General features: G+C 34.3%; 1 pseudogene; it reads left to right on the top strand.

Annotated features, from left to right (window-relative positions):
• The window catches only part of LOC123623382, a 116,779-nt pseudogene extending 91,938 nt beyond the window's left edge, over positions 1–24,841 (top strand).
• The last annotated feature ends 3,089 nt before the right edge of the window (positions 24,842–27,930 follow it).

Below are 27,930 nucleotides of genomic sequence, written 5' to 3'. Positions count from 1 at the left end.
ATACTCTCAAATCTAATGAAAGCTAAAACCATAGATACAAGAATTTTAACAAACCAAAGGAGAAGAAACATAAAGAACACCACATCAATATGCATAAGAAACTACTTGCTAAAAATAAGTGATTAAAAAAAATTCCTAAAAGCATCCAGGGAAAAAAGAAACATTACAAAAAAGCAAAGATGAGAATGACAGAAGACTTCTCATTACAAACTATGCAAGCCAGACACGAATGGAGGGGCATCTTTAAAGAACTGGGTGGAAAAAAAGAGTTGTTAATCTAGAGTTTTTTGAACAGTTAACGTATTTTTCAAAAATAAAAGCCATAGAAAGACACTGTCAATCAAAAGAGAGTTGAGAGGTTTCATCACCAGCAGATTTGCAGTACTAAAAATGTTAAAGAATTTTTTCAGAGAGAACGTAGATGATATTACGTGGAACATTTGATTGGCATAAGGAATAAAAGAGTGTCAAAAATGGTAGTTATGCCATTATTGGCATCTTCATAGTCTATAAATATTCTTTACCCTCACTCTTTAACCAGACTTTCACTGAAAATACACACAGTGTCTTGAAGACAGAATTCACTACAGATTCATGTAAGTCAATATAAATAACCCAGGTTTTTGCTGATGTTTAACAATACTTTTTTCATTATTAAATCATTTCTGAGAGTATTTCCTATAGTATACTTTCTAGTAATTATGAAACTTGTTTTGCCATTTCCTCTTACCTTTCAGTCCCTTCTACTGCCGTGGGGGAGATTTGAAGATGAGAGAGATAACTAACAATTCTACAACTAGTAAGCAATCCATGGTATATCCAGAAATTTAAAGGAACAAACTATGGTCTCATGCAACTATATGGGTTACCCTCAAAAGCATAATGACAAGTGAAAAAGGTTAAGAATAAAAGACTTCATAATGCATAATATATAATTTGCTTATATAAAATTTTATAATAGGCAAGACTATAGGAAAATAAAGCTACATTAATCTGTACCATGTGGTGTTAGCACAGTAGATTAATGGAACAGAATGGAATCCAAAATTAGACCCACAAATATATGGTCAATTGATTTTCAACAAAACTGTCAAGAAAATCCATTGAGGTAAAGGTAATCTATCTACAAATGCTGCTAGAACAATTGGATATACACATAGAACAAACTAAATCTAGACCCTTATATCATATGTAAAAATTAACAAGAAATGGATAGTAAGTGAAACTATAAGAGCTTTCTCTTAAGTTACTATAGGTTAGGCAAAGATTTTTAGATATGGCACAAAAAGAATGAACCATAAAATAAAACTGTGGATAATTTGGTTTATTAAAATTAAAAACTTCTGCTCTTTGAAAAACATTGCTAGCAAAATGCAATAGCAAGCCACACTGGGAAAAAATGTTTACAACACATATTTCTAATAAAGGGCTTATATAGAGAATATCTAAGGAACTCTTACAAATCTATAACAAGGTGTAAAACTACATGATAAAAATATTGGGCAAAAAATAAAAGAAGATATATGAATGGCAGAGTCAATGCAATTTCCATTAAAATACCAAGATTATTTTTTGCAGACCTTGAATAAATAGTTCTATGCTTCGTATGGAAGCAGAAGAGACCCTGAATAGCTAATACAATCCTACATAATAAGAATAAATCAGGAGGCATCACTTTATCAGACTTCAAGCTATACCACAAGGCTATAGTAACTAAAACAGCATGGTACTGGCAGAAAAACAGAGACATAGACCTATGGATGAGATAGAGAACAGAGATATGAATCCATTCTGGTATTGCCATCTGATCTTTGACAAAGCAGACAAAAATATACACTCAGTTAAAGAATCCCCATTCAATAAACGGTGCTGGGAAAATTGGATAGCCACATGTAGAAGGCTGAAACAGGATCTATACCTCTCACCTCTCACAAAAAATTAATTCTTGGTGGATAACATACTTAAATCTAAGGCATGATACTGTAGGGATTCTAGAAGAAAAGGTTGAAAAATCTCTTGCAGATATTGGCCTAGGCAAAGAGTTTATGAAGAAGATCCCAAAAGCAATCACAGCAACAACAAAAATAAATAAATGGGACCTGACCAAATTAAAATGCTTCTGCACAGCCAAAGACACAATCAATAGAGTGAATAATAACATACAGAATGGGGGAAAATATTTGCATGCTATATATCCAATAAATGGCCGAAAACCAGAATCTACAAAGAATACAAGCAAATCAGCAAGAAAAAAATCAAACAACCATGTTAAAAAGTGGGCAAAAGACATGAACAGAAACTTTTCAAAAGAAGATAAACTAACGGCCAACAAACACATGAAAAAATGCTCAACATTTCTAAGCATCAAGGAAATGGAAATCAAAATCACAGTGAGATATCACCTAACTCCAGTGAGAATGGCTTTTATCAAAAAGTCCCAAAACAACAGATGCTGGTGAGGATATGGAGAGAAAGGTTCGCTTATACATTGTTGGTGGGACTGCAAACAAGTATAACTTCCATGGAAAGTAGTATGGAGATACCTCAAAGAACTAAAAGTAGACCTACCATTTGATCCAGCAATACCACTACTGATTATTTACCCAAAGGAAAAAAGGACATATTATTAAAAAGACAATTGCACTCAAATGTTTATAGCAACATAATTCACAATCGCAAAGATGTGGAATCAAGCCAAGTGCCCATCAATATATGACTGGATTAATAAAATGTAGTATATGTATACCCTGGAGTACTACTCATCCATAAAAAAAAAAAAATGGTGATCTAGTATCTTTTTTAACAACCTGGATGGAATTGGAGGCCCATTCTTCTTAGTGAAGGATCATAAGAAAAACAACTATCACATGTACTCAATACTAAATTGGAACTAATTGAGCAACACTTATGTGCACATATGGAAGCAAAACTCAAGGGAAATCAAGTAGGTGGGAAGGTAGGGGAGAGGATGGGTAAATTCACACCTGTCAGGTACCAATGCACACTAATTGGGTGAAGGGCACACTTATACTTTGACTCAAACTGTACAAAAGAAAATTATGTAACCAAAACATGTGTACTCCCATAAAATTCTGAAATTAAAAAAGCTCAGCATCTTTAGTCTTCAGATAGATGCTGATTAAAACCCTGAAGAGTTGCCACTACATACTTGTTTTTATGACTAAGATTCAAAAGACTGGCCATACCAAATATTGTGAAGGATGTAGAGTCCTTAGAACTCCCAGATATTGCTGCTGGAAATGTAAAATTTTACAATTACTTTAGAAAACAGTTTGAAAGGGTTTTTTTTATTGTTATTTATACATTTACTATAAGACCCAGCAGCCCAATCATTAGTATTTACTCTAGAGAAATGAGCACATACATCTACATGAAGACTTATACTCAAATATCCCTAGCAGCTTTATTCATAATAACCAAAAACTGGAAAAACTGCAACAATATTGATTAAGCAGGAAACCGTATAAACACTTTGAGCTATTTCATTTCAGTCATAATACCTATAAAAGAGGCATTTTGTCATGAGAGGTAATGAACACGTAGGAAAATTCAGTAATTTGCTCAAAGCCGTAGATAAAATTGTCAGAGGCAGCATTCCTGCTCATCCCTGTTCATCCCTTAACTATTTTATGATGCTGATACTAGCAAATAAGTGCAGGTTCTCTGCTAAGTGCTTTCCAAACGTTATCTTATTTAATCCTCAATAATGTCTTTTAGGTATTATTAGCTCCATTAATACATTAGGAAACTAAGATTTAGATAGGTAGGTTAGTTAACTTGACTGACATTTTACAGCTAGTAAGTAGTGAAGAGATGAGATTTTCAAGTGTTTGAACCCCGATACATGTAATCCAAAAACCTGTGACCTCATACAGTGATTACTTCTACTACAATGTTTGTTTCCTGTGACAGTCAATTTTATATATCAACTTGACTAGGCCACACGGTACCCAGATATTTGGTAAAACATCATTCCGGGTGCATTTGTAAAGGTGTTTTTGAATGAGATTAACATTTGCATGGGTAAACTGAGTAAAGCAGATTGTCCTGCCCAAGGTGGATGGGCCTCATCCAATCTGTTGAAATCCTGAATAGGACAAAAAGGCCGAGTGAAGGAGAAGTCTCTTTCTCTGCCTGACCATCTCTGAGTTGGGACATTGGTCTTTTGCCTTTGGACTCAGACTTTAACTTACATCATCAGGTTTCCTGGTTTTCAGGCCTTAGGACTCAGACCATCAGCTGTCCTGGATATCAGTTTGCCAACTGCAGATCTTGGGACATCTCAGTCTTTGTAATCACATGAGCCAAATTCTAATAATAATTTCTTCTTTATAGTAACTCTCTCTCTCTCTCTATATATATATATATGCATACACACACATATATATACGATTGTGTATATATGTATGTATGTATATCCTATTGATTCTACTTCTGTTTCTCTGGAAAATCCTCAAGGAGGAATTTCTCCATAAAAAAAAAAATACCCCTTTTGCCAAGTAATGCAGTATAGACATGAAGGAACTGTGGAAGGTCTTAATGAATTTTCAATACAGATCATGGTGTATTAGCAGACCCTAGATGAAGCCACCAATGTGTTTCTGTTTTCATCAACCATTTAATAAAGGAAAAACATAAATAGTAAAGAAAACAAAAAAATAGAGAAGCTGGGATAAAGAATTGAAGAAGTAACTAGCTTGGAGAGTTCACAATAGAATCATCATGAATTGACTGAAGTTAGAATCTTTTGATCCTCTTGAGTCCACTTAAGAATTCATATCCCAAGTGTCATAAAAGCTCTTTGATCCTTGAATGAAAACATGCATATAGCAAGTTAAAGGTTGACACAAATCTTGTTCCGTGTCATTTTATTTGCATATAGTATTGAAGCAGAATATCTTCTGCCGCTCTTTTGAACACTCGTCTTTTCAAAGGAAAATTATTCTCTTTGTTCTTTTTATAGACACCAATATATCTAATAATAGAAGCGAAAACCTTCTAAGAATTATGAATGTTGACATTCATTAAACTTTAAGGGAAAGAGATAATATATATGATTGAATTATTCACATTTTCATAGAGACAATTGGCATTCAACTAGCAATTTTGACATGATCAAAGATAATCAGATTTTTGCTTTCCATCAGACTTCAGTGTAATTCTATAAACCAGCTCTTTAAGCATAGGCCCTGAAATTTTTGTTCTAGCCATAAAGTTCTGTGTGTGTGTGTGTGTGTGTGTGTGTGTGTGTGTGTGTGTGTGTGTGTTCTAAGAAGTTATTGATGGCAAAGAAATAGAGTTACATGTAACAAAACACCAAGAGGGATTTAGTAGGTCTCATAAAATGCTTCTTCCAGTCCTATGACAAGCCTAATAATGTCAGAAAAATGAGAGGCAATAAAGTCTTCCTTTAATTTATGATTGGCAAAGCATCTGCTAGGATGAGCTACATAAACCACAGGGCACCTGGATAAGAATATCTATGATTTCCCATAGATTGCAGTAGAGAGGGGGATAAAGAAATCACTCCACAGAACAGGAAATTTCACTTCTGTATTTAATTGTATTGAGAATTATTGGTTGTATCAAAATGCTTTTATACGCTATTTAAAAGATTAAACAATTCCTTCTCTCACTACCTAACCTTTAAGCACACATTAAAATTTTTTAATTTAATGGGCAACTTATTACAATAAATGCATATTTTAAGACTTAATTCTCATTTATACTTGATTGTTCAAAGTCTGTGCCCATTTACAAAATACAGCAAATGTGATATTGATGTACATGTTATTATTCTCCTCTGTAACCCAGATTTACTTCAAATTTAGGTTTGAATTCTTAGCAGTTTGATGGTTCTTTAATAAATGCATGGACAATGTAAGGAATTTGGTTTGTTTTACTCAACATTTGTGCATGCCTGTGAGCTAATTACGTGAGAATTCTCCTAGAACTCTTAAAGTGCAGGGATTTGGGGTAGTAACATAAGCTATAACTTTGCAAAATTGTTAAAAGATATGTGGCTTTAATATTTAAACCAGCAGTATTTAGGCTGCAATTAAGAATATTTCCTTAAAAAGCAGAACACTGCTTTATTCCCTACTAAAATCTCTTTAAAAATATAAACATACTGTTACTGTTTGTACATTCTAAAAAAGTGAAAATGTAAGCTCTATGTAGTGAAGTTCAATGCATGGTCCCACAGATGTCAACTTGAACAGGACAATTTGGCAAGTGGCCCCTGACTCATTTTTGTGATGATATCCATTGATATTCATTGAAGACTTACTGTAAGTAAATAATAAAGAAGTAGCTATTAGCACACTGTAATGTGCTTAGAACTTAGGTGATTTTGCTTCAGATGTATGCAGAGATTCCAGAATATTCTTTTACATTCATGTGAAAGCAGTAAGAAAGAACACAAAGAAAATACATAGTTTCCATTTACCTGTATCAAATTCTACAAGCAGATTTAAATTTCGATGTCTTGTACATCACAGCATTTTGCCTACCTATTCTGCATAGTGGTATTACTTATTGACACAAGTTCCCCAAATACAAAGTTCTTAAAATGACTATCTCTCAGAACTACAAACAGAGTCACATAACTCATTGCTGGCTTCTTACCTCACAGACCTGGTTATCTCATGGTTCCCTCCCCTTTTACAAAGGAGCTTTGAGAAATAAAATAATTTGTCCTGCATTAAATAGATTGCAAACTGTAAAAACATAATTCACAAGTAGTTATTCAATTTTAAATGTAATACATTTGTTTTTATTATTTTATTAGTCTAAAACTATGAATAATTGTACTTTAAATGAAATATTTTAAGCATACAGATATTAGTTCTTCCAAGGAAAACTGTTTCAGTCTTGTGATGGTAACTAGTTCAAGGGATCCTATACCCAACTGTGATTTGGAATCACCCAGAACTTAAATATACGTATATATTCCCAGGAATGATTCCCATAGAATTCGAGGCACCAGGTATGGGGTGGAGCCCAACATTCTGTGTATTTAATAAGCTTCTTTCATATTTCTGCTGCCCAGCCAGATGTAGGAGTTGCTGGAAACTGAGATGTCTGATCTAACATGGAACACTGCCATTTTCCCTTGGGCTCTATGGGTCTTACATTTACCAGCATTTTCCTGGCCTAAGAGAGTGAATATTCCACACAAGTTTGTGGTTCAAGAAAGTGCCAAGGAGCTTCTTGAGTGAGTTAGACCCTTGGTGGAACTTTTCTTAAGATGGATCTATTTTTTTCTTTTATTTAATGTATTTCTGGTTATATGCAATAGATCCATTCTCACGCAATTGCTTTTGCAATATGTATGTTCTTATTAAGTTGGCAATTATAAATATTTCTCATTTTAATGAGATATTTCAAGCATACAAAAATATTTAATATATAGGCTCTAAGTTAACCAATTCTAGACTTCTAGATATACTATGAGGGCTTATGAGTCCAAACATCATGCTCAAATACTGGCTGTAAAGTTATTTTGTGCAAAAAGTGCATAATAACATATTCTTACATTGGTCTGCTTTATTATTTTAATTAGAAAATTCTCATTGAGTATGATAATTTAAAAGAAAGTAAAATATTACCTAGATAAATAATGACCCTTTTATATCATACACAGTAGTTTTTAAAAATCTATATCTTTTCCCAACTCCTCTAGTTTTAAAATGTTCCAATCTACAGAAATGTTGAAATAACATAATAACACTGATTGTCTTTTCCCTAAACTTATAATTGTTTATCTACCCACTTCTGTCTGTTTGCCTATCTATCTAACCATATGCACTTTTTATTTTGGTTTATTAAACCACAAAAAAGCATTTTGTAAGCATTAAGACTTTTACCTCCAAATATTTTGGTGTATATCTCCTAAGGAAAGGACATTCTCCTCTATGACCACAATACCATTACCACTCCTAAGAAAATAAAATATTAACAAAATATCCTCAAACGTAAGTGTTATTTAAATTTCCCCCAATTATCCCCAATGGTTTTTTTTAATTTATTATAAATTCACAAATTATAGTTGTATATATTTATAGGGTACATAGTGGTGTTATGATTTATGAATGCAATGTGGAATAATTAAATCAAGCTAATTAATATTAGTATATCCATCACCTCAAATATTTCTCATATTTGTGATAAACTTTTTGAAATTTATTCTCTTAGTAATTTTAAATTGTTCAATACACTATTATTATAATATAGTGTTATTATTATAATATGTATAATATATTATAATATAATATAATAAATTGCACCATACTGTGCAATAGATCTCAAAAACAAAATAAAGCAAACTTATTTCTCCTGTCTGAGGCTTTGTACTCTTTGACCATCATCTCCCTGTTCCTCCTACCCTCAGCATCTGGTAACCATCATGCAACTATCTGCTTCTGTGAGTTTGATTGCTTTAGAGCTCACATATAAGTGATAACATACAGTATTTGTCTTTCTGTGCCTGGCTTATTTACTTAGCATAATGTTCTACAGTTCAATTCATATTGTCACAGATGACAGAATTTCTTTCTTTTTTAAGGCCAAATAGTATTTTATTGTGGGTATAAACCACATTTTCTTTATCCATTTATTTGTTGATGGACACTTGGATTGATTCCATAACTTGGCTATGGTGAAGTGCTGCCTTGAACATGGAAGTGCAGACATCTCTTAAGACACGGTGATTTCAAATCTTTTAGGTAAATACTTAAAAGTGGGTTTGCTAAATTCCATGGCAATTCAATTTTTAGTTTGTTGAGGAACTGCCATATAGTTTTCAGTAATGTCTATGCTAATTTACATTCTCAGCAAGAGTGTACAAAGGTTCCCATTTCTCCACATCCTTGACAGCACCGGTTATTTTTGGTCTTTTGATAACAGCCATTCTAGCAGGTATGAGGTAATATCTCATTTTGGGTTTAATTTGCATTTCCCTAATAATCAATGATATTGAACATATTTTCATATATCTGTTGACCATTTGTATGTCTTCTTTTCAGAAATGTCTATTCTGGTTTCTTGCCCAGTTTTTGATCAAATGATTTGATTTCTTTCCATACAGTCATTTAAGTTCCTTGTATGTTTTGGATATTAACCCCTTATCAGATGTATGGCTTGCAAATATTTTCTCTAGATCTGTAGGCTGTCTCTTCACTCTGTTGACTGTTTCCTTTGTCGTGTAGCTTTTCATTTTGATGTAATCCTATTTATTTTTGCTTTTGTTATCTACAATTTTGGGGTCAAATCTAAAAAATAATCACCTAGATCAATGTTGTGTAGTTTTTCCCCCCATATTTTCTTTTAGTAATTTATAGTTTTAAGTCTTATGTTTAAGTCTTTAATCCATTTTGAGTTGGTTTTTGTATATGGAATGAGGTAGGAGTACGTATTCTGAATATTGTATTTTGTCAAATATGTGAATTGCAAATGTTTTCTCCCAGTCTGTAGTTTATATTTTCATCACCTTAGTAGGGTCTTTCCCAAAGAAAAAGGTTTTAATTTTGATGAGGGCAAATTTTCCAGTTTTTCCTTTTATGGATCATATTTTTGGTGTCAAGTCTAAGAAGTATTTTCTTAGTTCTATATCCTAAAGATTTTCCATGTTTTTCCTAGACATTTCATAGTTTTACATTTTACAAGTCTGTGATCCATTTTATGTAACAAGTTAATGTTTGTATAGGATGTGATGTTTAGGTTGAGCTTCATTTTTTGTGTCTATGGATGTCCAATTGCCTCTGTACCATTTGTTGAAAAGTTTCTTGTTCCTCTATCAAATTACTTCTACTTCTTTGTAAAAAAAAAATCAATTTTGTATACTTGGATGGGTCTATTTCTGGGTTTGCTATTCTATTCCATTGATCTATGTGTCTGTTCCTTTGTGAATAGCACACTGTCTTGATTCTGTATCTATATAGTAAGACTTAATACTTGTAGAGTAATTCCTCCCACACTATTCTTCCTTGTCAAGATCGTTTTAGCTATTCTTGATCCATGCCTCTACATATGAATTTTAGAATAAGCTTTCCTATGTCTACGAAAACCTTACTGGGATTTTGATAGGAATTGCCTTAAACCGAAAGATAGATCAATTTAGGAAGAATTTCTATCTTTATTATACAGAGTCTCCCAATCCATGAATAAGATACACTTCTACAGTTATTTAAGTCTTCTTAAATTTATCAGTATATTTCACTTTGCAGCATACAAATCCCATGTATATATTTTCTTAAGTTAATATTTAAGTGTTTCTTTCTTTTCTTTTCTTTTGAGTAATTGTAATTGGTATTGTGTTTTTAATTTCGGTTTCTGCATGTTCATTCTTAGCATATAGAAAGAAATGGGATTGATTTTTCTGTGTTTATCTTGTATACTATGACCTCGCCAAATTCACTTATTACTTGAAGGGTGCTTCTGCAGGTTACTTGGAATTTACTGGGTAGACATTTGTAGAGGTAGTTTTATTAATATTTCTTTCTTTACAATCTATATGCCTTTTACTTATTTCTGTTGCATCATTGAGATGGTAGATCCTCCAGCACTGTGTTAATAAGAGTAGTGAGAGCAGACACCTTCACCTTATATTTAACCTTAGAGAGGAAGCACTCAATTTTAATCTATTAAACATAATGATAGCTGTAAAATATACATATATGTGTGTATATATATACATAAATAACACACATATATATAAAACAGATGCTGCCATAGACTGAATGTTTATGTCCATCCAATATTCATATGCTGAAATATTAAACCCCATTATGGTAGTATTAGGAGGTGGGGCCTTTGGCAGATGATTAGGTCATGAAGGCAAAACCCTCATGAATGGGATTGGTGCCCTTATAAAAGAAACCTCAGAGTGCTCCTTTGTCCCTTTCTGCCACGTGAAGACACAGTGAGATGACAACACAACTGTTTATGAAGCAGGGAACAGTCTTTCATCAGACACCAATGCTTTGATCTTGGGACTTTCCAGCCTCCAGAACTGCGAGAAATAGATTTCTGTTGTTTATAAGCCACCCAGTCTATAGTATTCTGTTACAGCAGCCTGAATGGACTTAGACAAAAGCTATAGTCAAATGGGTAAAATTATTATTTAGTCCTATTTTTCTGAGAGTGTTTTACCATGAAAGCATTGAGCTTTGTCAAAGGTTTTTTTCTATAGTAATTGATAGGCTATTATGATTTTTCTTCTTAATCCTATTGATATGATAAATTATATTGACTAGCTTTCAAATATTGAACCAGCCTTCTTGTGTGGACATTTTAGCTCTTTAATTGAAGTGTAGAAACCATACTTCCTTTTATGTCCCTTTAGTCTCCCCTACTTTTCATTTTAATTGTCTTAAGTATCTCCTATCCATACACTAAACACTGCATCAAAAGGTTTTATAATTTTTAAATCAATCATAAAATATGATTAAAGAAACACATGAGGTGAAGGGTAGTCTATTATGTTTACATTATTTTTATTCATTCAATTGTTCTTCTACCCTTTGTGATGGTCCCAGTCTTTTATTTTCCTTTTCGATAGCCTCCCTTAGGCATTCTGTAGGAGTAGGTATGATAGCAACTATTTCTCTCAGTTCATCTGAGAATGTCTTTATTTCCCTTTGCTAAAGGTTAGTTCCACTGGATATAGGATTTGCAGTTGACAGATTTTTCTTTTAGCACATGAAAAATGTGTTTCTTCCTTCTCACCTCCATGGATTCAAATGAGAAACGTTCATTTGAATTGGTATTCCTCTATAAATAATGCATTGTTTCTCTCCAATGGTTATAAAGTTTTTTTCTTTGTCTTTAATTTTCACAAGTATAATTACAAGGTGTCTTAGTGTGGATTGCTTTAGCCTATTTGGATTTGGCTCTGCTTCTTGAATCTGTAGGTTTATGACTTGCCAAATTTGGGGAGTTTACAGCATTATTCTTTGAATATTTTCCTAGCTCTGCACTCTTTCTCCTCTCTTTGAATGCATATGATATGGTTGTTAGATCTTGCATTATTGTCCCCCAAGTTCTTGAGATCTCTTGATTGTTTCAAGTTCTATTTCTTTTCTGTTTTTCAGTTGGGTACATTCTATTGATCTGTCTTCAAGTTCACTGAGTCTGTCCTTTTTCATTTACTCTACTATTGACTCCAGCCAGTGTTCTTTTTATTTTAGTTACTATATTTTTCAGTTATCTGATTACAATCTGGTTATTTTTCTACCTTCTTTTTCTTTTTATTGCTGGAACTTTTTAATTTTTTTATTTGTTTCAAGATAATTCATAGTTGTTTTATCATTTTTATCATTTTATCTGGTGGAAGGCAAGGAGTTTGGGGTGGGAGTTTGTGTCGTATGGTAGGGAATGACAATGAAGAATTATTAAAAGAATTTTAATTATATTCTAACTGTAATTAAAACCCTTAGAGAGCTATAAAAAGCAACCTGGTAGACTCTATGATTCTACTGAAAAATAGCACTTCCATTGCTTTGTGAATAATGAATAGAGTGGGAGAAGCTGGAGTAGGAACAAAGAAACAGGGGACTAGGCAGTAGTTTAGAAGAAAGACGACTATTGCTCAGACCTGGGTGGTAGCTGTGGAGGTGAGAGAAATGAAAGGATTCTCAACATATTTGAAGGACTTGCTGATAACTTGTATAGGGAATATGAGGGAAAGAGATGGTTTCAAGATAATGCCAAATGTTGGGTTTGGGTGCCTAAGTGGTTAGTACTGACACTATCTGTGAAGGAGAAAAATGCAGGGTTTAGTTTGGAAATTAATTTAGAGATGCTCATTGAACATTCAAGTGGAATTGTGAAAAAGGCATTGAAATACATAAATCTGGAGTTCGAGGTTGAAGTTAAGGCTGGAGCTGTAAATTTGGGGGTCATTGTCTATTAGAGAGCGTTAAGGCCATGGGTCAGTGTTACTTCCCTTTAGGAGGAAGTATCAGTAGAGAAGATAAAATGGCCATGGACCAACTCCTGGGTTTTTATATCTTTATAGGTCTGGAGGAGAAGAGAAAGTTAGGAAAGAGTTGAAACATGTATGTATACGAGTATAATTTCTTCTCTGGGATAAGAACAGAGGAGGGTTCATAGGGAAACAGGATATGGATCCCTGTGGATGAGCCATTCAGAGGACTCTGTTGGAATTGGCTGTGGCCAACAATGTTCCAAAGAGTAGGTAAAGCAAAATACAGACAGGCTGGCAATCTGTGGAGACTATATCTAGAGAGGAACAGATGTCACACATCTGACTACTAAAGTACAGGTGTTAAGTCAAGAGCAATGAGATTCACACACTTTACAAGGTCATAATGGAGAGGCAGGGCAGAGCAGGAACAGAATAGGTGAGACCCTTGCAATAAATTAAAGTAAATAGCACAAAAAAGTTTTAAATTATAAGTAATTATGAAGAATAACGCTGAAATGGCTTACAACATAGCTAAGCTAATCTGTGTTAAATTTTTTAAATAAAAAATACATGTACATTGTTAGAAAACTCAAATTGTACTAGAAGGAATAAAGTTCACTCTTTCAACTTTCATTCATTCAACAAAGAATTATCTAGTGTTTTTCTATATGCCAGCCTCTGTTTATACCTGTATTATGTGCTGGAGGCAGCAATGAAGAAAGCTTAGCTTTGATTATGAAGCTTACAGAAAAAGCCCTTTATCTCCAATTCCTTGCCCCAAAGAAGATAAAAAATGTTAACAAGTAGAATGACTATTATTAAAAATGACAAAAAATAACAGATTCTGGGGATGATGCTGAGAAAAGGGAATCTTTATACACTGTTGGTAAGAATGTAAATTAGTACAACCACTTCGGAAAACAGTATGGAGATGTCTCAAAAACCTAAAAATAGAACTACCATACAATCCTGCAATCCCACTGGTGGGTGTTTATCCAAAAGAAAGGAAATCAGTAGATCAAAAGGATGCCTGCACTCACATGTTTATTGCAGCACAATTCACAATAACAAACAGATAAGGAATCAATCTAAGTGTCCATCAACAGATGAATAGATAAAGAAAATGTGTTACATATACACAATGCAATGCTATTTGGCCATTAAAAAAAAAAGAATGAAATCATGTCATTTGCAGCAACGTGGATTAAACTGGAAGTCATTAAGTTAAGTGACATAAGCCAGGCACAAAAAGACAAATGCTATATACACTCACTCATGTATGGGAGCTAAAAAACTTGATTTCATGGACATAAAGAATAGAATGATAAATAACAGAGACTGGAAAGGATACACATAGAAATGATAAATGCTCAAGGTAATGGACACCTCAAATCTGCAGTCTCCAACCCCGGGGTGGTGGACCAGTACCAGCCCATAGCCTGTTAGGGACCCGGTTGCACAGAAGAAAGTGAGCAGCAGGTGAGCAAGTGAGCTTCATCTGTATTTACAGCTGCTCCCCGTGACTCGCCATCTCCCACATCCCAGTCTGTGGAAAAATTGTCTTCCATAAAGTCGGTCCCTGGTGTCAAAAAGTTGGGGACCGCTGCCCCGAATAACCTAACTTGATTATTATGCATTCAATGCGTATAACAAACACTCACATGTACCCCATAAATATGTAAAAGATTGTATATCAGTAAAATAAAAAAATGTTAAGTTTTGGTGTATCTCTGGAAAAAAATAAACAAAACTCACAAATACTAAGGTGTGTATATACATATGTATGTATAAATATGTTTACTTTAGAAATTTTCTTTACATGGTAATGTTAGTATACACTCTCTTTTGTTCTTTACTTTTTTTTTTCATTTGATACTATATTTTAAGAGCTCTTCATGATGCCATGGCAGATCTGCTCAATTCATTTTAACAGAAGTCTATGTTCCATTATGTAGCAGTACCATATTTTATTTAAGCAATCCATACTTGCTAGACACTCAGAGATTTTTTCCCACAAATTTTTGCCGCCAGAAATAATGTGGTACCTACACTCCAATTCATATATTAAACATACAATTGCAAGTATTATCTATTTGTGGAGTAAATTCCTAGCAGTGAGATTATTGAATTAAATGGTTGTCTCCACTTTTTAATTAATCAAAAGGCATCGAAGATATTCATATAAAAGAAAAAAGTTATTTCTGATAGTGGCAATATTAACCAAATAGTTATCATAGATAATTATTTAAAAATTACCCAGGATTGCAGAGTGCCTGGCTTAAAATCATTATCAACCTTATTTCTTAGGTAGAAAATAAGCCATTGGGAATGACAGGAAATTATTGTAATATGTAACTTTTTAAATCAGATTCTATTTGTGCTTCTGTTGAAAACTGTAACTATTTATTGGCTTAAAAATAAACTGTATTTTGATTACAGTTCTCAATGTATAAAAATGTTCAAAGTTGGATATTACATATTTTGATATGTGCTATGAATGAATCCAATCCTACTGGCAAAGCACCTAATGTGGTCCCTGGCTAAGAATTGGTACTCAATGAATTCAAGTTATTGAGATGATTTCTTCATGGCTATAGAATTTTGAAGACCATAAGCCTAATTTGGAGATCCAAGGGGATTTGTTTGCTTTGGCAAGCCTGGCTTGTTTCTCCCCAAGAAGCTTCCTGGTTTATAATCTTGTGGCTAAAAGCCTGATTTGCCATCAGAACATGGTAGTGTAGTTATGTGGGATAGCTACACTGCAGATTCACAGTAACAAAATATATGAGACCGATGATAGAATAAGACTGCAAATACAGTAGTTTCTAGTAAGAGTTGTAGCTGTTAGGGTTGCTTAATGCCATCTCAGGTGTTCTCTACTGGCTCTCAGGCAACATTCCCTGCACCAAATTGAGGTCTAAAAGTTATATGGTGGGCATGGAATTGAACAATGTGAGTTGTAAGATTTCAATCTTATGTAAGTTTGTAATGCATGCGTCTGCATACCACAGGAATATAGCACCCGCTGAGACTGAAATTGCTAATTCCTGGATGCAAAGTGACAATCTCTCCTCATAGACAGTACTTGATGATCAGAACAGCCAATTTGTGCTTTTATAATTGCTTCTTACTGCATTTATGCCAGCTCTACATTCTGGGAGGCATAGTCTTTTCTTAGATATGTTAATACATTCCATCAGGTTACAATCAAGTCCTGATAGCATGATATAGATTTAAAGTGTCTTTTGATCTTCAGTGAGTTGATTTTACAGGTTATGGTTTAACTCTGACAGTCAGTTTACTTCCTTCATTTCCAACTTCCTACAAACACCTAAAGTAGCCCCAAAAGTAATGAAAGCAGTAATCAATAATAACACTAGGGATGTCATTGTACTTAATAATTGTGATGCCCTTTGTGTTTTTAACTATACAATTAGAGTGATAACAAGCCCTAATTTAATGAGTTTGTTACTTGCTATTAGCATTAGAGGGTGCACATAAAGAGTATGCAATCTGTGAAAAGTTGAGTTGCTATATCTGACCATTGAATTCTCAGATTCAGCACACACATATACACACAACTATACATGCATGCACCTATATTTATTTCTATGTCATAGATCTTTATGTATATTAGAAACCTTAAGATTATACTGATGCTTTTAATTACACTTCAACATAATGTTTAGGCTTTTTCCTAGACTTTCCATATGTGTCAGTCTCTTCTCTAACAATGAAATACCAAGTTCTCACTGTCAACAATTAATTTTCTTATTTGTTTAACTAGCATTACATAAAGCAGCTTCAGAATTGCTAATTCATAGTAAAGTGGGAAAACATCTACACATTAGAGTTGGATACTTGCTTAATTTTTTTTTTGGTCTTTAAAGACCAAATAATCAAAATACTGTACTCAAAATTTACTTAAGTTAGCTCCCTCCCTCACTCCCTTCAGTAGATCAAAAGGATGCCTGCACTCACATGTTATTCATTCAAAATACAAATGGTTCAAATCTGGCCAATCTCAGGAAATTTGAACATTAAAATAAATAGAGATAGTAATGGAATACAGAATAAAATAATGATCCATAAGTCCATAATGATACAAATGAATGAATTTATGGGATAGAATTCTTCCTTATAGTAGAATGTAAACTAATAAACATAGAACTAATGATAGAACTATCACCATTTGGTAAACACCAGAGTAAAAATTATTTCAGGCACGATCATCAACTGTCACTAAACCAATTGAGTAAAAGTTTGATAATAAGCAGAACATTTCCCCCAAAAGGTACATACTAAATTCAAAATGGCAAAATAGTAGCTTCATAGTGGAGAAACTTGGCAGATACCATCTTAACTAAGCAATCAAAGTTAAAATCACTATTATTGATGATATACTTCCTGACATTACACACGGAGAAGAGCGCAGAATTTCTGAGGTTATTGTTACAAAAAAAAAAAAAAAAAAGCATGACCTGAATCTAAGCATGAGGAATTTCTGACAAACCCAAATTGAGGGAAAGTCTACCCAAAAAACAGCCTATATTCTTCAAAATGTCAAGATTATGAAATGTGAAGAAAGCCCAAGAAGCTATTCTAGATTAAAAAATCATGACAACTGAATATAATGTGAGACCTTAAATGAGATCCTAGAGGGAAAAATATCTTCTTTTCTTTTGCTAAAAACAACATTAGTGAGATAATTGAGAAATTTTAAATTTAATTTGAATAATGCCTATAGATTAGACAGTAGTGATGTCTCAATGTTTATTTCCTGATTTTAATAATTATACTATGGTTACATGAGAAAATGTTCTGTTTTTAAGAAATGCATATGGAAAGATTTAGGAGTAGGAGTAGTGGGGCATCATGTCTATAACTTACTCTCAAACATTTCAGAAAAAAATAGAGAAAACATAGTGGGATAAAAGGTTGATATATTGGTATTGATATTTAGAGAATCTGGGTGAAAAGTATAATGAAATTTATTGTACTCTATTATAATTATTTGTAAATTTGTTACATTTTTTGTGAGTATGGAATTATTTCAAAATACAAATTTAAAGCAATATGTTGAACCATATATTCTGGCTACTTTTACTCTCCAGCCATATGCTATAATATTTTCTTGTGAGTAGAAAAAAAAACCATTAAAATACTTTCCAGAAAATATATTGTGTTACTATTGAAGATGCATTACTTGGTTGATTTGTTAAACAAGGTTTCAATAAATATTTGTTGAATGGAAGCATTTTATATATATATATATATATATATATTATATATACATATAATATATATATTTTATATATATTATATAACATATATATATAAAAGAAAGATTTGAAAATAAGAAAAGAAGAAAGGATGGAAGAAAAGAGGAAGACGTGAGGGACGACTGGAAGAAAAGAGGAGGTTATTGCCTGAATATTTAGCTATCTCTACCATTCAGCATAGAGGAAATACATGCTAATACATCATTTAATCATATGTGTGTGTGTATATATACAATTAACCCTTGAACAACATGGAAAGTCAGGGACCAACCCCCTGCACAGTCAAAAATTCATGTATGACTTTTGATTCCTCAAAAGCATAACTACTAATAGCCTACTGTTAACCAGAAGTCTCACCAATAAGATCAACAGTTGATTAACACATATTTTGCATGTTATATGTGTTATGTACTATATTCTTACAATAAAGTAAGCTAGAGGAAAGAAAATGCTATTACTGAAATCATAAGGAAGAGAAAATATATTTACTATTCATTGAGTGGAAGTGGATCAGCAGGTCTTCATCCCGTCCTAAGTTGAGTAGGCTGCAGAGGAGAAGGAGGAAGAGGAGCCGTTGGCCTTGCTGTCTCAGGGATAGCAGGGTTGGAAGAAAATCCACATACAAGTGGACCCATGCAATTCAATCCCATGTTGTTCAAGGGCCACCTGTATATTTATATCAGTGAGAAGCCTTTTCACATTGAAAACATTATGTTTGTGAATTTGAGAGCATTCAAAGTAGGCATTCTTACAATGACCCCTTGTCTTTAAAAATTACTTTCTACCTAGGTTCAAAAATGACTACAAATAGCAGTATGAGATTTCTTTTGAGCACTTGCTGGATTTGAACTTTACATAAGTTTGTGGTCTAGGACTATATATTTTATGGAGGCCTAATTTGTTTTTACTTTTCAAATGTGATGACTCAACCCAGCAATGAATTTGTAGTGACAGGATCTATTTTAATTTGTTATCACCCTCAGTTTTCCTGTCTTTTTAAGGATGGTGGAAACCCCTAATATTTATAGATCTATGTCAGTATTATCTGAAAGTTTTTATTCTCTAAAAATCATAATTTTTTAAATGTGGCTCTGATTCTTTTACTTCCTTTCTACTAATTCACTGAAAAGACAAGATGCACTTTTACTTAGGACTAATGTTCTTTTGTTAGGGTGGTGCTAGGGTTTAGTAACACTAAAAACTCCATGATTTTAAAATGAAAAATTGACTCAATTTTTTTCTGATCTAAAAGCTTTCTTCCTTCTAGATACCACTTTTGCCTCTGAAAACTACTATTGATGTCTCCATTTGCTTTTGTGAGAATCTAAACACAAATCCATAGTTGATTGCTGAAGCAACTACAAGGCGTTGATCATAAACTAGAGATTTTTTTTTAGTGTAGTATCCTCTTTGTCAGAATTTTTATTTTCTTGAAATTTAGTGCAATAGCATAAAACTTTTTTTATAGCTGATACATAATGTATGATTGTCCATAAATCTGAACTCTGTCTGTCATTGGACGTGTACAAGCACTACAGTATAATAAATTTATTACAATGACTGACTTTAATAGCCCCTCACAGTCTAAGTGCAAAGCATCAGAGCTTCTGGAATGTTCCAAAACTTTCTAAATTCCAGCTATCCTATCACCTTCACCTATTTAAATGGAGATAAACTAACTGAAAAGTCAGTTAATCTATAAATATTTGGTCTACCCACTTCCACATAGACCACCAGCAAAGGAAAGCCCACTAACACTACCAACTCCTACAATTCCTAAATTCTTCTCATATTGATAGAACAAGCTAAGATCCTGTAGCTCTCAGGGAATACTGAATGAGAGGAAAATTAAGCTAAATGTTCTTTGCAGTTCTTAATGTAGTAAACATAGATGAATTTGCCTCCACAGTATCTAGCCTTTACTTATTCCCAGTGTGCGTAGTGGGCTGGAGCTGACCACTGACGGGCAAGGTTAGGAAGGAGACCTCAGCTGTGAGAGCATCACGAAGCCACTAATGGCCCCACAGCCATGGCTTCAGAGTTAATCCAAGATGAATCCAGAGTCTTTTCTGGAACACCATGGAGGAGAGCTGCCTCTTCTCAACGTGGAAATTTAGAGATGAAACCTGGAGTACCTGAAGGCCACCAGGAAAAGAGATCCTAGCTCCACCATAGAGGAAAACAGAGCCAAGCACTGGAGAGGGACCTGGTCTTGATGACATCATTTGATGTCCTGGATCCAGCTGCACCTGAAGGTTTTCTATTCCTAGAGTTTTCATTTATGAAAGAAAACAAATCTTTGCTGCCTTCCCATTTCTGCTTAAGCTAGTTTGAGGTGAGTTTTAAGTCTATTGCATGAAAAGTGTCATGAAGAATAAACTTCCTAATTTTATTGGAAAACAGATTGATAATCTCAGGAGGGCTCTCATAAGGCTGTTTATAAGCACATCGGGAACAAGTGGGAAGCAAGGGAAGAACCTGCTCCAAAGTGTCGGGGAAAAGATTGGTCACATATATTTTGACAAGACTCCTCAGGTATTGGGGATGATACCTCAGACTCAAAGTAAAGAAGGCCTGAGTTTACACCTTTGATCCGGCACTTACTGTAAAAGACCTTGGGCAAGTCATTTATTTTCTTAGGGCTTTGGTTATAAAATAAAATTGATAATTACCTCTCTTACCTACCTTACATGGCTACTATAAGAAACAAATTGGTATTTGATATATAAAAGCTTTTCAAATTATAGAGCACCTAAAAATAGAAAAAAAAATTGGTAATAAAGTATAATTTTCTACTTATATCAAGTAGCTTATTTCCATTTTGGCTTTATCTTTTCCCTTTAGATAATCAGTTCAGGTTTATTATGTTTTCAGAATTATTTCACTTACAATTAGAAAAATCGGTTGCAAGGCATAAAGCTAACACTGAATAGCAACTTATCATGATGTGTTGAAAAATATTTTTATTTAAACATTTTATTTGAGAAGATCTGTTTTGCATCCACACATTTGGGAAAAAATACTTAAAGATTTATAGAAAGAGAGTTTCTTTTCTTGGGAATAGGGTCAGATTCTTATGCAACAAAATTAACTTTGATTTTTTTTAATTTTCAGAAATTTAATGTACAGCTCAACTGTTTACTCTCATTAGTCTCTTTGAACATAAAAAGAGAACAAACAGTTGGATCTGCAATGTAAGGTAAATCAAATACGGTACATGAACATGTTCAAGTAATAAAGGCTTACTCATTAAGTGATCAGAAGCTTTCATGTGGAGAAAAACTCAGAACAGCAATTTGTGCTGAATCACTTAGGTAATCAAAGTTTCAGGTGCTAGTTAAAAATAAAGATTCCAAAGATAACCTGTGAATTCAAATCTCTCACTGGAGTCCACGTTTTTATTAAGCCACTACTGTGTTTCCTCCGTATGCCAACTTTGCGAACCACCGTGTTACACTGCATTGCATTAAGGTAAAACATAATCCATTCACAATAACATTACAGGGGTTTTAAATTAACAGCTAGAATAATGTTAATGAAATTAAGACACTAAGGGAAGATACAGTGCAATGTTTCTTCCACCTCCACCTTATCCCGGTCATCAGAGACTGTCAGCACAAGCAGTGTAATTGCCTGCTTCTCTCTGCCTCTTTGACTACTCATATTACCATGGTAACAGTAAAAGCAGTGCTTCACAATCTTAGTGGGCATCAGGATCCCTAGGGAACTGGTTCACAATGCAGATTCTATGTCTCTACCATATACTTTTTCAAATAAAGTACCTGCCACTAAGAATGGGACTTCAGTGTTAGCTGAATTATCTGCAAACACTGAGGTTTATTCTGGTTTGACTGTCTGGAAGGCCAGACTCTGAGGAACCTTGTACTTAAGTATGACTTTGACCTTTTCAATGTATTTATGAATCCCAAAGTTCAGAGAAGGTCAAGACCACAAAGATGAGGCACAAGCAATAACACCATCTATGTATAGATCAATGACCCCAAAATATATATCTCCAGTCATCCAGTCATGTCTTTCCCTGAATTTCAAACTCATAAGTCAATCGACTATTTGACATCTCCACTTGGATGTCTAGTAGCCAGCACTAACTTATTGTGAACAAAACAGAACTCTGTTTGCACCTGCCCATGATGCTCGCTAGCCCAAATCTCTGGAAATGGCAATTATATCCATCAAATTGCTGAAGCCAGAAAACTAGGAGTCATTGTTCATTCCACTCTATCCATCAGCCCTCATCTCTAAGAACTTCCTCCCCACACCCTGCAATAGCAAGTCTTACTGCCTCTATATCCAAGTACGACACTCACTCTCTGACACATATGCATTTGCTTAATAAAATAAAATTTTCACTACAGCCACACCTCATCAAAGCTACCACTCATTCACTTCTTGGCTAATGAAAAAGCCTTTTCATTATTCTCCCTGCTTCCATTCCTACTCCCCCCAAATCCATTGACCACTCACTCAACATCCAGAGCAATTGTTTAAAAATTGTCATCAGATCGAGACTCACCTATTTAAAACTAGGAAGATGATATATCCAACTTTGCTCAGGCTGACACCAGTTTATGTCTGTTGTCCTGATATATTAACTAGGAAAAACACATTTCTTTCTGAAAAATATGCTGATTTGGACAATCGATTATATTATTCCTCTTTTAAAAACCTTCCAGTGGTTTCATATTGTACTTAAAATCCAAGGCAAACATTGACCCTGGACTTCAGTGTGCCAAGGTGCAGTCTGGTTCTGTCTGTTCCTCCAGTTCATCTGCTGCACTACACCCTTCCCTTGTTAAACTCCAGCTACACTTCCTGCCTCTGTGTCTTCACCTCACGGCTTTTTCAGAAGAGCTTTTGTTTTTCTGGAATACTCTTCTTCCAGAGGTCTCCAAGGCTAATTCCATCAAGTCTCGGTTTTAATGTGACCTCCACAGATAGCCCCACCTCTAATTGCTTTATTTAAATTAGGGCCCTGGCCATTATTTATCACTGCTTTGTATTTATTGTGATCTTCCATGTCACCCACCATATGATATTGTTTTGTTATTTGTTTACTTATAATATAATCTCATAAAATAAAAGCAGAGAATTTCTGTCTTTTATTCACAACTTTACTCCCAGCACCTAAAAAAGGGTCTGGTGCCAAGTAAGCCCTCAAAAACTGTTTGTTGAATGAATGCATGATGAATGGATAAATCCTAATGACTAAATTCTGTCTTATCTCATTAGGACTGATAGGATCGGGAAAATTCTGCCTTTCCAGTTGAATTACTTATTGAAATTTCAGAAGCATGAATTTTGAGAAAAAGTCACTCGCAGATCTTTTCATTCTCTGTTTGTTTTGTTTTTATTTTGCCAAGATGCTGCAAAACATTATTCCAAATATTTTCTCAGTTTAAGTGGTTACTGAAAAGTTGCAAATCTGCCTTGAATTTGGTGCCAATTCAATCTCCAGCATCCTTCAACTTGGATACTGAGCCTTTGTTCTGAAATTGGATATGCTTCTGAAAACTTTTTATTTGGGCCTTGAAAAGTTAACTTAGAGTCTGCGACTTTTATGAAGTATCATGGAAGCCATGTAATATGACTGTCATGATGCTTGGGCATGAGGGCAGAAGCTTTTTTTTTTTAGTTTCACTGGACTCCCCAAGGAACTTTTTGCTACTTACCCCTCTTCATTCAACAAAGTGAGGGCCATGATTACTCTTGCCTTTGGCCCAGTCCTCAGAGAGTAGCGTTTTACCAAGTTTCTGTCCTGGACCTCTTTGTCCTTTGAAACAAACAATACAGAAATGTAATGTAACATCCCTTTTTCAATCCAGTTGCCAAGTACATGGGGGAAGCCAGAGAACTCAGGGGTTCAGAGCAGAGGCCCAACCTTTTCTATCCACTCTGTCACTTACGAGTTGTGTCATCTTGAGTTATATCTCACTTTCCAAAAAGGGATGATAAGAGTACCTACTTCAAAATGTATTGTGAGGTTTACCTGAGATGATCCACACACAGCACTTAGCACAATCATTAACACATATTTAATGCATTATAAAGTATTAGTTGCTTTTATGGTTGGTATATCTTTCTTATGATTATTGCTTTTTCACTAGTCTCTGGCCTGCATGCTTCTTGCAAGACTTTTGAGACAGCAGAATCGATGCGAGCCAGATCCATGAGTTCAACTGAGCAGGAGGGTCAAGGGCAGGTCTTCTGTTGGCTGGAATGCAGTGGACAGAAGGGCAGACACAGCAGACAGCTGCTGTGTGTGCAGACGGCAGAGAACAGCCCACTGAACAGCCTCAAGAGCCAGGCCAAAGGTTCTTCAAGGCATGAGTCTCTCATATATCCTTGTCCAAGTAAAGACCTAATATAAATTGATGGGCTTTTTATTTCCTTGAAAGAAAAAAAGTTATACATTTTATTTCCTTATTAAAATATGTCAGATTTAAATATGTATAAGTTTGGACTGCGTCTGCCTGCCTACTATCTTTACCGCTTTCTTCCTGTAATCATCGAAGCAGTATTTCGTCAGTACTGGCTGAACTTTTACCTTCATTCAAGTGAGAGCATTGAAGAACTAGGTCTGACCAGGTGACTTTCCCAAAGCCCTCTTGTAGTTCCTTTATAATATTTGCAATCACCAGTCAAATAAATTCCTCCTGGAACCACATGGTAATTCAAGCATATGGTAAAAGAACTTTTGCATTTTTATCTGCCAAGCCTGACCTCAAACTTCCAGGTAACAGATTGCTAAGTAACTTTTAATTAAGTCTTCATCCTTACCAAGATTTGTTATTAGATAGATAAGTGGGTGGCACACTGTGGTATATTCATTCTCATTATGTTTTTAATCTAAGCTTAGTTTTCCTTCAAAGTAGCTTACCACAAGGAAATTGGTATTATTGCACTTTTTAACTATTGGGCTTGATAAGAACTGCTCAGTGCATTATATTTTAAAATATAAAACCATATAAAAGCTACCTGCAGAATGAAACTGACAAAAATAAAATTTTCTGAAATTGCTAGCCTCTGGTTTATTTTTTTTCCTGAGGGAAAAACATGATCCTATTTATTGCAGCTATAACAATATTTGTGTCATTTCATCATGTCATTCCATTATCACAACTCAGCAGACTTAGCTGAATTTGAGACAAATTTGTTGAAATCAGTTTTTTTTCTTTTGCCATTCCCAACCAAATGTAGATATAATGTCAAAGAAGTCCAGAATTGACATTTGTTAAGCTATATAATATTTTGGAATGAAATAGTATGTCATATATAATATCTTCCCATAAAACTAATTTTAAAATGAGCAATTTGCAGTGGGCAATTGTCACCCTACTGAGTGTAATGTTTGGAAATGGGCTGAGACTTGTTTAATTAGGGCTATGTTTTATAATGACAGTTCACCCAGGATTTTTTCTGTCAATTTTTTTTTTAAATAAAAGAAGATTAAAAAGAATAATACATAATTTTATAAATGATTTTATAGTTTGCCAAAGAACTTTGTCTATATTATCTAATTTTTATTTTTAGGCTCATAATAATCCCAGGATATAGGTAAGGCAGTTACAACACTGACTACTACCTATTCTGTAGACTGCATGGAAACACATCAGAGATGTTGCTCAGGTCAGTAACTAGTTATCTGGCCTTTGTTAATACAGAATGCTTACCATCTACTGGGAGAAAGAATATTCACTTGGTCAGATCTGAATCCTACTCAAGAATTAGACGTGATAAACATGGCATTTCACATTGATGGGAAATGCATGGTCATTTTAACACCAATTTGCTTTCCATTGATACAAAACTAAAATCAGATCACCTGTATTACATCAAAATAAATCCTAGAGGAAGTCAGTATTTATTTAATTTTATTTTTATTTATTTATTTATATATAAACAAACTAATCAGTAAAAGATTTAGAGGAAAAGAGAGAAGGATATTTGTATTATCTTTGGCTAGGGATAGTCTTCTTGAATACACACCCCAGGGAAAAGATTAGGTAGTTTGATTGCATACAAATTTTAAGAATGGGTGTGACAAAAATATATCAAAAAAGACCAATCACAGCCTACGAAGACAGTATTTGTGTAACCACTCTTAACTTGGAGGTTGAACGATGAATCTAAGATGCAAGAGACATTCAAAAGTGAGATATCAAATCAAAATTCTCAAACCACGTCATTCATAAAAGGTTCTGGGCAGGTGGTGGGGGTAGGGGAGAAATAAAGAACTGAAGAATTATTTGTAATGAGGATATCTGAAGGAAACTGTGGTCGTGCTGAAAAATCCCACCCTGCTCCTGTTGCTGAGAAAATACAGAGTATTCCCCCCTCATCTCAAGACTCCTGAGAAGGGCTTTACTTAGATCAAAAGGAGAGCCCACAAAGTGTCCACTGCATTTGGAGGTGACAACTGTGCCTTATTTCACTGGAGAAATGTCATGGTTGAGCCATGAGCTTGCAAGTTGCTGACCTGGTAAGCCATAGAAGTTGCTGTTGCATTGGGAATTGTTTGTTCTCCCAGAATGTGTCAGGATCCATGAGTGACTAGGACCCAGGTCATATTCTGAAAATATGCTGAGTAGTGTGTTTCAGGACTTGTCCAAGAAGGTTGAACAAAATATAGAGAAAGGAGGCTGCATGATTCTAGTTCGAAAGATGAGAAATCCCAGCAGAACTCATGCAAAGCCCCATGCAACAGTCTGCTTTAAATATCTGCCAAGTAGAGAAAATACAATCCCACCTTATTGCAGTATCCATCAATTTAGAACTTTCTGTGGTCCCCCTTAGCTCTTTTCCTGCCCTCTCCAATACTCCAACCCCATCAGGGGCCAGAAATTCAAGTTAGCAAAGCTGGGAGAGGAGCAAAACTGCTAGAAGAAAGGATGGAAAATCCAATTACGCCCCCCTTTCCTAATTGGAGGTTTCCCTCTACCATACAGGCCAGAACTTTAAAACAACCTTGGAGTTTTGGTTATCAAATGAGAAAATGTACTTTCTAACACTGTACTATTTGCATACTATTCGTACTTTCTAAATCTATACTATTTGTATTACCTAAAAGTGACCATAAATGTTATGAAGTTAACCAAGATTTTGCCTAGAGGCAACAGAAGAACAAGTCTCATTGAACACACAACATAAATAGTCAAATCCCATTTAGGTGAAATTACACACATATGTCAAAACGAACATACGTGCATAAAAATGGATATCAAATGGTATGAAAGCATTTGCACCAAATTGGTGATTGAAGAGGAAAGTGAAACTGAAAGCTCCATAAGGAGAGGACTGTGTTCTCCATTTCTTTGCCAGGATAACCACCACCAGGGCATTACTTGGCAGGTACGTAGAAGCTCAGTAGTTATTGTTCAATGAATGAGTGAATTATCTTCGCTTTTCACTCTATATTTCTCTTCAGTTAAAAATGAAAGACACTGTTTTCATGTGCCAGTCATGACATCAAAATAAATCAACGAACCTACCTAACAAATAACTAAGGAAAAACAAATACTACCCAAATTCCTAATAAGCATTTTGAATTGAAGCAAGTGTTTCAAGATATCAATGGACTAAATACTGAAATTTAAAAGTGATTTCACTCCAGATAAGTTAAATTTTTTTACTTTTTTTAAAAATGAGAAACACAAAGGTATGCTATATTTTCTCTAATTT

Source organism: Lemur catta, chromosome 18 (genome assembly GCF_020740605.2).
Source record: "Lemur catta isolate mLemCat1 chromosome 18, mLemCat1.pri, whole genome shotgun sequence".
In the NCBI taxonomy this organism is placed as follows: Eukaryota; Metazoa; Chordata; class Mammalia; order Primates; family Lemuridae; genus Lemur; species Lemur catta.
Note: the sequence above shows the minus strand (reverse complement) of the source record. Positions and strands in the feature narration are given on the sequence as shown.